Source organism: Chiloscyllium punctatum, chromosome 4, assembly GCF_047496795.1.
Source record: "Chiloscyllium punctatum isolate Juve2018m chromosome 4, sChiPun1.3, whole genome shotgun sequence".
In the NCBI taxonomy this organism is placed as follows: Eukaryota; Metazoa; Chordata; class Chondrichthyes; order Orectolobiformes; family Hemiscylliidae; genus Chiloscyllium; species Chiloscyllium punctatum.
In genome coordinates this window covers 112,754,146-112,766,457 of record NC_092742.1, presented here as the reverse complement: position 1 = coordinate 112,766,457, position 12,312 = coordinate 112,754,146, and the positions used below count along the sequence as shown (strand labels likewise).

At 43.6% G+C, this 12,312-nt stretch overlaps 1 non-coding gene across 1 annotated transcript; it reads right to left on the bottom strand.

Moving 5' to 3' along the window:
- Window positions 1-232: 232 nt before the first annotated feature.
- Window positions 233-314, bottom strand: trnas-aga (transfer RNA serine (anticodon AGA)). The gene has a single exon. It is a non-coding gene; the product is annotated as a tRNA-Ser (tRNA).
- Between the last annotated feature and the right edge of the window lie 11,998 nt (window positions 315-12,312).

The window sequence follows — 12,312 nt, the reverse complement described above, 5'->3', positions numbered from 1 at the left end:
GGGATTAAAGGAATCTAATGAAAAGCAGCACTTCTGCTCAGGACGTTTAATAGCAACTGCAGAAACCCGATGTGTCGAGCAGTGTATCTGGAAAGAGAAACAGAGATAATGTTTAAAATATGGAACATTTCTGATGAAAAACTCGAGTTTCCCAAGTCTAATCAAATGACAGGCTGGTTTGCAAAACTGGCATCCTGAAGTTTGAATTGCTCCAGCAGGAAAGCATTCATAACGTAGTCAGCAGGATTCGAACCTACGTGGGGAAACCCCAATGGATTTCTAATCCATCGCCTTAACCACTCGGCCATGACTACAGAGAGCGCACCAGCATTGAGCATTGACCAAATCAGCCATGATCTCATTGCAAGCTGCTGCTGACATGAGTGAAATGTTTCCATCTCCTTTCATACCATTGCTGTCATTTGTAAGGTGCGAGACACCAATGTAAAAGGAAAAAAAGCACAAAGTTAGGAAAAGATATTTGCAGCAAAATTGAGTCAAAATTATTTATTGAAAGGAAATTCACACTTGGCAATTTGCTCGATCTCTTTGCGAACATGACCAGCAGAGGTAATCAAGGGAGCTATTGATCTGAGTATTCTTGGACATGAAACAAACAAAGGTTAATGACATATTCATTTCTTTTTCTGGCGAACGAAATGGTCTTTCCTGATGGTTACAATGAAAGAGATGGTTCCCAATAAAAGACAGAGATTAAGTCGCATGTAGATATACTTCAATGTGACACGATTCACTTTCAGCCCCTAATTACCCCAGAGATGGAGGGGGTGAGTTAATTTTCTTCACTCTTCAACTCCACAGCATGGAGGTACAGACATGAAACCGCTAGAGATGGAGTTCTTGAATTGGGAACCAGCGACACTGAAGGAACTAGGCAAAAGTGGCACTGCAGATGCTGGAAACCTGATTTTAGATCAGAAAATTCTGGAAAAGCACAGCAGCATCCGAGGAGCAGGAAAGTCGATGTTTCTGTTGCCAGTCTTTCTGCGTTCCGCAAACAATTTTCGTTTTTGGCTCAGATTTCCAGCAACTGCAGCTGTTTGTATTATGTGAACATTCATAATGTTTTGGACAAAACCAATGACCTGCTCGCATCGGAAAATCGGCAGAAGTACTGGGACACCGACATGTTAGCTGAACAATACCAGCATTCCATGAGCGGGAATACGATCCGGGCCACAGTGCTGAGAGTACCGAATCCTCACAAGTAAATAACAAGACAAGGCGATAGATGCTATCGTATTTGGTGTAAATAAAACACCCTTTATGAACATTTTCGTTGCAGATTATTTTCAACTTGTCTTCGTAGATTTACAAAGTGGGAAAAGGCCATTCCGCCTGTGTGCATCGCGGCTAATCAGAGAGCCATCTATTCCAGTCGCAGTTTCCAACCTTGGCCCAAAGTCTCGTGTGTTCTAATGTTCCCAGGGCAACTGTCAATGACTTTATCCTATGTTCTAAAATGACATAGATGTATGACGCTTCCACAACGACTTGTAAATCTTTTGAGGAACTCATGCTCATTTTCACCCACAAAGGGAGACACACAGAAAGATACCCCCCAAACCGGCAGCGACTTCACAGGGGAGCGTCAACGTGGGGCACGGCTAAAGTGAGACTTCCCTCTCGAGCCAGGTAGGACTCGAACCTACAATCTTCTGCTCCGAAGTCAGATGCATTATCCATTACGCAACTGGCTCAACTGACACACTGACTTCGGGCAGAAAGTCGATATGTAATGCCATGGATTTTCATGGAATCAGAATTAAAAAGGTGAACAAACAGCGAAGATAATCACCAACACTGCTTCACTTCGAAGTTTCCAGTTTGTGAAGCAGTGCCTTTCACTAACAAAGGAGAAACATTTGTCCTCAGCTGTTTGCTTCAGTGTTACCTCCTTCTCTGCTGAAAGTTTCCATCGTTTTATTCACAGTCCCGACGCGATGTCATGATCCAATCCAGTGAAAACGTGTCATGGTGTCATCCAAGCAAGACCCTGCCGAAACTCAGCGAGAGACATCTGGTCATTTCGAGCTCAGGATGTGGAATTAGACGAGATGCGTGACACCTTTTATTGGCGCCGACACTTCACTGCAAGTTAGCGGCTCAAAACGAGCCGTTGTTAGCATCAGCTTGATTTGTACCTTCCTGCAGTGCATTTGCGTAACCACTCGGCCATGACTACAGACAGCACCGCCCCCTGAGCACTGACCAAATCAGCCGTGATCTCATTGAAAGCTGCCGCTGACTTGATGAGTTAAATGCTTCCATCTCCTTTCATACCATTGCTGTCATTTGTAAGGTGCGAGACACCAATGTAAAAGAAGAAAAACACAAAGTTAGGAAATGATATTTGCAGCAAAATTGAGTCAAAATTATTCATTGAAAGGAGCTATTGATCTGAGTATTCTAGGACATGAAACAAACAAAGCTTAATGACATATTCATTTCTTTTTCTGGCGAAGGAACTGGTATTTCCAGATGATCACAATGACAGAGATTTTTCCCAATTAAAGAAGGCAAATAAATCCCATCTCACGCTGACACCATCGTGAGCGCTGCTGTTTCACAATGCCACAGAGTCAGGGTCAATTCCCGCCTCAAGCAACTGAATGTGTGGAGTTTGCATATTCTTCCCGTGGCTGCGTGCGCTTGCTCTGGTTTTCTCCCACAGTCCAAAAATGTACCGATTAGTTGAAATGGCCGTGCTAAATTGACGGGGTTAAAGGAGAGGAATGCATTTGGGCTCGGGCGGGTCGGTATGGAGTTGCTGGGCTGAAGGACCTGTTTCCACATTGTAAGTATTCTAATCTACAGTAATCAATGACCAAGGTACAGCGCACGTTGTTCGATGGGGCATATAAAACTTTTCGATTGTTTTTCTTCAAAGTTTCTTTACAATTCAAACGGGAGAGGAAGAAGGGAAATGAATGTCTCCCATAATTCTTGCCTTCTTTTGTCATTCATAGGCGGTATTTTTTCCGGTACTTTTTTTTACACTGTGGTTAATGTTAGTATTCTTGTCAGCCACATCGGCTGGTTTCCTCTTTCCTCAATGTTCCTCATCTCTACCCAAACACACTTTCCATCCTTATCTCCTGAATCAAAGTAATCTCTAACCATTGCATAATTGCCACGGAAACTGGGCTTTTCACACGCCTGTGTATGTCATTTCCCAATATTAATTGATCGTTTACTGTGTTGCAATTGCGCACGAGAAGAGGAAAACAAAATAGAGGCCGGTGGTCCTGGGTTTCAAACATACATAATTGCAGCTAAAACGCAGGTTACTGCACACAATGCGATCACGGAAGCATGCACCGAATCGTCAGGAAGCACACAATAAGTACAATGCTGGAGGTCATGTCAGGAACAGGACTAGAAACACAACAGTAATACATCTCTTGGGTACTATTTTGGACGCATTTCTCAATGAGCTATCGTGTTTTACATATGTTCCATTGGGAGTTACCTCACACAAGGAAGTAACCAGTGCTGCAGACGGTCATATAATCCGAGTTCCAAGTCCCGGAGTCAGAGACACTCAGTGCCCTGTGTGCACCTACAAGGAACAGCTGTGAATGGGGTTTACAGGGTAACTGAACTGCATGAATGCAGCTCGATGGTCGTCTCCCTGCTTCTCCTCTATAGTTTTCTGTGCAGTCCCTGCGTGCAATCTGGTCAACTACGTATGTCCGGCACAAGATGGGCATTGGTCACTTGTCTCTGAGAGAGGCTGTTGGTTTATGTGTTGTCATAATTCCGAGTGTAAGGAGGAATCTGGCTGTCAGTTCCCAGAAACTTACTTTAATAAATGGAAGCGTGCTTTTTAACTTGCCGCGTGGCATGTACTCGTTGCAAAGTTCGTGCACTGCGAATCACGTTGCGGGACTATCCAATTTTGGCAAAGAATTTGTGTGGCAGTCACGAGTTGCCACGACCAGCTATCCCTAGTAGCAATACGGACAAATGGCAAGAATTACAAATTCGATTAGAGCAACACAAGTTTAATGTGACAGGGCAAACAGAAGGCAGCCAGAAGATCTCTGGGTGTAGGGCAATCACCCAAGGTACCTTTTCATATGAAAGTCTGTGCATCAGTAGAATCTGGGAACAAAGTATTCTATGTTGGTTACTAAGTTTCCAGACAACTTGCGTTGTTCCCCGTTTACTCTGAATGTGAATAGACATAGTTATTTCACCGTTATTTCGAAAGAAGATCCTGCATTGAATCTGTTCGCCGTTTTTTGATGTTGTGGCGAAAAGGTGGGCAATCGCGATGTGAAACGTTGCTGTGCTTTCATTTCCTTCATTACTGTCCTGGTGAGGGAGAAAGGTGATTGGCTCTCTCGATCAGATGGGGGCACCGGCGCATTGATGGCCTAATTTAATCACGGATATACTTGGAAATGTTCACTTTTAATGGTTCGTTGTTGTGTTTTGTTTTATGATACTTGAGCACTTTCTGGGACTTGGCAATACACTAAATCTCCAGTAGGTTTGGAATTGCCTCGCTGTTACTTGTGCAAGCAGTTCATGTCAGAGACGACTCACAGTGCCTCACAGACAGCACTTAAGCTTCGGTGTGTCTGATCATGGAACTGCCTTTTCAGTTATGATTCTGTTCCATGATAAGAGCTGTCAGTTTTTGGATTCGCTGGAGAGCAAAGTGGGTAATGCGATACGTGAGGTATTTTTCTTCAGCCAAAAACTTTGATGGCGAACTTGGGAAAGTGTCAGGAAGAATGGACATGGCAGCAAATATCCGGAAAACCTTCATCTCTGGATCGGTTGGGCTCATCCACCCTCCAAACAAAATAGCCAAACTCGCTGGCTGAGTAACAAACATCATGCATTTCTTTGCAAATCGTGTAATCAAACCGCTGCTGGTAGCTGGAGCATCTCAGACTTGTCGAGCATGGAAACAAATCCCGCGATCCAACTTGCCCTTGCTGAATAGATAACCGAAATTAATCCATACATATTTGCCAATATTTGTGCCTTATCTCTCCGAGGTCTTCCTGTCTATACACCCATTCAGATGCCTTTGAAATGTTGTGAGTGCACCAGACTCTGCCACTAAATGTGGCAATTCATTCCACACACACAAAAGTTCTGTGTGAAAAACATGTGTCCCTCACATCCCTTTTAAATCTTTCCTCTCTCACATGAAACATTTACTATGTAGATCTGAACTCGCGTGTCTTGTGAAGAAGTGCTCCCTGACTATTTCCTCTGTCTGTGTTTCTCATGATTTTATAAGCTTCTGTGAGGCCATCTCTAAGCCCTGAAGCTCCTGGGAATCTGACGAAGCCTATTCAGTTTCGTTCTCATGTCCAAGCAGTGCAAACTTTGCAAATCCTTGTAAAGGTTTTCTAAACTTACACTTGCAAGAAGTGTCCAGCTGCAGCACTTGTTTGACTGCGTGGCCACTCTGGAGCTGCGGGTGGACTCACCGTGGAGTGTCAGAAATTCTGGAGAGTTATGTTGCCTCCCAGGTGCTCAGGCCAGGGATGTCGCCCATCGGCTGAAAAGCATTCGAAAAGGGGATCGTGAACAGCCAGTTGCCTTGGTGCATACAGGCACCAACGAAAAAAAAAACGAGATGAGGACCTGCAGGGAGAATTCAAGGAGCTAGGAGAGAAATTAAAGAGGAAGACCTCAAAGGTAGTAATCTCGGGATTACTGCCGGTGCCATGTGACTGCCAGCGTAGAAATGAATTAAAAAAAACGGCACGGTGAACACATGAGTTGAGGAATGGTGCTGCAGGGCGGGTTTCAGATTTGTTGGATTTTGTGACCAGTTCTGGGGAACGTGGAACTATAAGAAAATTGATGATCCACATCTGAACCAGGCGGGAACGTATGTCCTTTCGGGAGTTTTTGCTACTGCTGTTGGGGAGGTTTTATACTAATGTGGCAGGGGGCTGGGAACCACAAGATTAAACAAGTCGGCAGTGAGGTGGAAACTGGAAACGCTAAGGATCTGGAAGATAGCATTAATAATGGGAAGAGTAGGCAGAGAGCAGATGAATGCAGAAGAACTGGTGACCTGAAATGCATCTACTTTAATGCATGGAGTATAGACAGATGAATTTAGGGCTTAGATTGGTGCCTGGAATATGACGTTGTTGCGATCACAGAGATTTAGTTGAAGGAAGGGCATGGTTGGCAACCAAATGTTCTAGGATATAGACGCTTCAGACGGGACAGGGAGGAAGTAAAAGGGGAAGGAGTTGCATTGCTGGTCAGGGATGATATCATGGCTGTGCGAAAGGAGGACACCATATAGGGCTTGGGTCGTGAGACACTATGGATGGAGAAGTGAAATAAGTAGGGTGAGGTTAGATTTTTGGGGTTGCATTACAGAGACCGTGAGGTGTAAGAAAAAATATTTAAACAGATCATGGAAAGACGTAGAGGCAATAATTTAGTGTTGATTGGAGATTTCCATTTTCCCAACATTGACCAGGATACTCTTCGCGTCAGAGGTCTGGATGGGATGCCATTTGTAAGAAGAATCCAGGTGAGTTTTCTGGAGCGGTATATCAATAGTCCGACGAGGGAATAGGCCATATTGGAACTGATATTGGGGAATAATCCAGGGCTGGTGATAGTAGTTGCCGTGGGTGATTTCTTTGGGAAGTGTCCAATATTCTGTAAGTTTTAGAATACTCAATGACAAAGATGAGAGTGGTCCTCAGGAAAGAGTACCAAACTGGGCCAAAGCTAATTATATCAAAATTATGTAGGAGGTCGAAAATGTGGATTGGACACAGTTATTTGTAGGAAAGTCTACAGTTCAAATGTAACAGGCTTTCAAAGATAGGTTAAATATAGTGCAGGATAGGCATGTCCCGCTGAAGGCAAAGGATTTGAAAGGCAATATTCATGAACTGTTAATGACAGAACAATTGTACGACTCGCGAAGAGGAAAAGGGAAGCATACATAACGCCTCGGCAGCTAACAACATAATGGTCCCTGGAGGAACATGAGAAGAGTAGGACAAGTCTTAAACGAGGAATCAAGGGGGTTAAAAGGTGTCATTAAACAACTTCACCATAGCACAATTAAGGAGAATCCTAAAGCCTATTATTCATATATAAGAAGCAAGCGGGGAAGCAGAGAAAGGATTGGTCCACTAAAGGAAAATTAAGGAAGGCTGTATGTCGAATCTGAGAGAGTGGGTATGATTCTGAATGATTATTTTGCATCAGTGTTCACTGAGGAGAGGAACATGATGAATGTTGAGTCTAGAGTAAGACATTTGATTAGTCTGCATCATGTTGACGTAAGTAGGGATACTGTTTGGGCAGGCTAGGGGTAATTAATGTGGACAAATCCCCAGGAACGGATGGGATCTATTCCTGGTTCCTGAGTGATTAGAGAGAGGAAATAGCTGGGGCCCTGACAGATATCGTCGTGGCATCCTTCAGCACAGGTGAGGTTATAGCCGACTGGAACGTTGCTCATATTGTCCCCTGTACAGGAAGGATAAGAGGGATATTCCGGATAACTACAGAACAATGGGCCTAACATCAGTGTTGGGTAAGTTGCTGGAGAAGGCACTGAGGGATAGGATCTATTCATATTTAGAAAATAATGTGCATATCAGTGAGAGGCATAGAGTTTTTCGGGGAAGTGCCCAAGTTGATAGATGAAGGAAAGGTTGTTGATGTCATGTACATGCACTACTTTAAGGAGTTAGATTAGGTTCCCCATGGTAACCAAATACAGAACGTAAAGTAACATGGTGTGCAGGGTGTTCGAGACAGGTGGATAAAGAATTAGTTGAGCAATAGGAGACAGAGAGTGGCAGTTGAATGGAGTTTCTGGAAATTGACAAAGCTGACCAGTAGTGCTCCACAGGGGTCAGTGTTGTGGCCACTGTTATTTGTGATATACTTAAATCATCTGGAAGAGAGCACTGTTGCAATGATCAGAAAGTTTGCAGATGACTCGAAGATTTCTGAACTAGCAGAAATTATAAGTGACTGTTAAAGAATACAGGAGGATATAGATATACTGGAAAGTTGGGCTGAAAAGTGGCAGCTGGAGTTCAAAACAGACAAATGTGAGGTGACGCATTTCTGTCAGTCTAATTATAGATGGGGTTATACAAAGAACGGAAGAGCTTTGGGGGAAAAAGTGTTGATGAACAGAGAGATCTATGAGTGCAGGTCCATTATACACTGAAGGTTGCTGCACAGGTGGATAGAGTGGTCAAGCAGGCATATAGTATGCTTGGCTTCATTGGATGGGGTATTGAATAAAATGGCTGGCAAGTCATGTTAAAATTGAACAATACATTGGTCTGGCCACACTTAGAATACTGTGTAAATTTCTGGTCGCCACATTACCAAAAAGATGTGGATGCTTTGGAGACGGGGTGTAAAAGGTTTAAGCGGATGTTGCCTCGTCTGGGAGGTGCAATGTAGGAAGAGAGGTTGAGTAGGTTAGGTTTGTTTTCATTAGAAAAAAGGAGTTTGAGGGAGACCTTTTTGAGGTTTACAAAATCAAGAAGGGTACAGACAGGGTAGATAGAGAAAAGTTTTATTTCCCAGGTTGAAGGATTAAATACCGAGAGGTCACGCTTTCAAGGTGAGAGGTAAAAAGTTTAAGAGGGATACACGCAGCACCTACTTGACACAGCGGGTGATGGGTGTCTGGAACGCGTTCCCAGCAGAGACGGGAGAGGTAATCACGGTAGATACATTTAAGAGGCGTCATGACAGATGCATGAGTAGGTGGGGAGCAGAGGGATACAGATGCTTAGGAATTGGGTGACAGGTTTAAACAGTAGATTTGGATCGGCTCAGGCTTGAATGGATGAAGGGCCTGTTCTTTGTCAGTACATTTTTTTTGGTCTTTCTTCTTAAATTACGCCAATTTCATTACAATATTTGCGAGTTCTAAGTGTCTGACGTGAATCCATGCTGAAACACTGGTCATAACAAATCTGAGTGTGGGTTTTTGTGTAGTAGCATGGTGGAGCGGTCTAATGTGCTGGATTTTAAGCTTCAGTTTCTATCGAATTGTGGCTTCAAATACCAGCATTGTCAGTGCACAACTGTGTGGGCGATGTATGTGAGAGCACTGCGCATGTGTGGATGCCTTTTAATTTGAGTGTTTGCAGCTCCTCAGTGTGCTTACCCTCTCGGTGATAAAATCAGCGACCGTCTCTGAAAACAACGCAAGTTCCTGCTGTCCGACAGATCCTCATATCCCGTCGATAACTTTGCTTTTGGATATCTGCGTTGTCAGTTTCTGTATCTCAAATGGTAGGCGCATTTGGCTGAAATGTTGGTGGTTCGTGCCCACCCAGGGAATAAACCTCAAATATTTCAGCACAAGCATTTACCCCAACCATGTATTGACATTATAACCGGGAAAACTCATCCATGATTCACCCCAAGTCCACAGGGAGTGAGACGTTTACACGCAGCAGAATACGACATCACTTTCTCCAAGCTCCCGATGCCAACAGAAAGCGGCCACTGCAGCTTCAATCAGCGACTTTCTGCCAAGCCATGGGAAACAACTCATGGAAACTGCTCCCTTAGTAACAGCTCTTTCCGTGTGAAAGGAGCAAAACTTTCAATTTAAATTGGAAAGGGCTTCAGGACATTGGAACGTTGCTCCAGTTCTTGGAACGTGTTATGAATAAAACTCCTGACTTGAAAATAAGAATTGGTAAAGGTTTTAGGTAGAAAGAACAAAGAAAATGTTGATTGAGACGACTCTGTCTCGTCAGCAGATGGGAAATGCCCAAAACTGTAAACGGAAATGATTGAGTTTCCTTTGGTAATTTCCCGACTGATTTACTGTTTGCCACAGAGGTTGGAAATCACATCAGCGACATAAAGGTGAGGGTAAAAGTATGAAGATATTAAGGTTGAACCTTAAATCCAGGGACAAGTGCGGAATAGATTGTAATGCTTTGAAGGAATAACTGAAGTGAAAGGTGTGAATGATATTTTTGTGATTAGGAGGAATGAACTGGATCCTAACAAATTGCTGATGAATTATGCTCGCAATGTAATCGCAAACTAATCCACAGTGCACCGTGCTTGGTTAGCTCAGTCGGTGCAGTGTGAGATGGTTAATCTGAGGGTGGTGGGTGCAAGCCTCACAATGGGCGCTTTCACTGCTTCATACAATTCCGGATCTTCGTTCCACGTGCAGTATTGCAACCCTTCGCAGGGGAATGTTCTTGCTGCTTTCATTGACACATCTGTCCGCCTGCTTTTGATCACACGTCGGTTTCTGAGTGAACACTGTTTCCATTTTACTGGAGGCCCCAGAGTCAACTTTATCAGTGCAGCCGAAAATACAATGAATGATGTCCGTTTGAAAACGTGAGGTTCCAAACCAACCATGCACCACCCAAAGTGTTCAAAGGCACGGAAAGCGAATGGCCACTTGCTAAGGGTCTGACAGAGACGGATCAATGTCATATGTGTCCTGAACCAATTTTCAGTGATTCAGATTGTTCTGATGGAAACCGAAGGGTACTCTCCCTCAACGTTTTGCAATTGTTCTTCTTGTGTTTAACGTAATGAACAGTATATTGTCAGTAACGAGAGTGGAGGTGCGGCAGGATCGTGAGGTTTCAGTGCGGGACATAGACACAGTAAGTCAAATATCCCCAGAGCACGGGAGAGCTGTTTGTTCCAGGATCACTGCCATCTTCTGTTTCTAAAGCAATAAATGAAATTACTGGAAACTCTCAGCAGGTCTTGTAGCATCTTGGAAATATAAATCGATTTAAGACTTCGGGACTAGTGACACTTCTTTTCCATGCCCATCTCCACCTGCTTTTGCACACTCTTCATTTTTATTGAATGTCTCCTGACTTCCAACTTTATATTCAGCTTCTCTTTTATTACTTCCTCTCCAACCATTTTCCCAGTCTCCAATTTTGTATCAGAAATGTTCCATCTTTCACATTGCCCAGGACTTCGAACTGAACAAATAACTCTGTTTCTATTTCCTTAGATAGCAGATGGCCAGAGACTGGAAGGCAGTGTTGTTCCGAAAACTCATCCATGATTCACCCCGAGTCCACAGGGAGCAAGACGGTTACACGCAGCAGAATACGACACCATGTCCTCCAATTCCCCCGATGCCAACTGAAAGCGGCCACTGCAGCTTCAATCAGGGCTTCCTGCCAAACCCTGGGACACAGCTCGTGGAAACTCCTTTCTCATTAACTGCTCTTCCCTTCGGAAAGGAAGAAAACTTCCATTTTAAATTGGAAACGGCTTCAGGAGATTGTAAGGTTGTTCCTGTTCTTGGAACGTGTTATAAACAAAACTCCTGTCTTGAAAATAAGAAGTGGTAAACGTTTTAGGCAGGAAGAACAAAGAAAATGTTGATTGTGAGGACTCTGTCTCGTCAGCAGATGAGAAATTCGCAATACTGTGGACAGAAATGATTGGGTTTCCGAAGGTAATTTTCCGACTGATTTACTGTCGGCCAGAGTGACTGGAAATCACTTGGTATGAAATTATTCGGGTTGAATCTTAAATGCCGGGACAAGTGTTAAATAGATTGTAATGTTTTGAAGAAATAACAAAAGTGAAAGATGTGAATTATGTTCTTTGTGATTGGGAGGAATGAGCTGGAACTTTGCAAATTGCTGTGCCAGGTGAATTGTGCTCAGAATGAAATAGCAAATTAATTCGTCGTGTGCCAAGCCTGGATATCTCAGTTCGATTAAATGTGAGGTGTTTAATCAGAGAGTCGTGCGTCCAAGCCCCATAATAGTCGTTTTCACTGTTTAATAGGGTTCCAGCTTTTCGTTCCACATGCAGAATTGCAAACCAACGCTGGTGGAGCATTCTTGTTGCTTTCGTTGACACATATGTCCTCCTGCTTTGATCATATGCCGGATTCTGAGTGAAAACTGTCTGCACTTCACTGGAAGCGCCAGAGACAACTTTATCAGTGCACCTGAAAATACTATGAATGATGTCCATTTCAAAACGTGAGATTCCACTACATCCGTGCACCAACCAAAGTGTTCAAAGACACAGAACGCGAATGGCCATTTGTTAGTGGTCTGACAGAGACGGCTTAATGTCTCATGGGTCCTGAACAACAATTAACTGATTCAGAATGTGCTAATGGAACTGAACGGAGCTCTCCCTGAACGTTTTGCAATTGTTCTTGTTGTGTGCTCATATAAGTTTATGCAATGAACAGTTTATTGCCAGTAACGAGGGTGGGGGTAGGGAAGGATTCTGAGGTTTCAGTGTGGGACAAACGTGATCTGATCGAACGGGTAA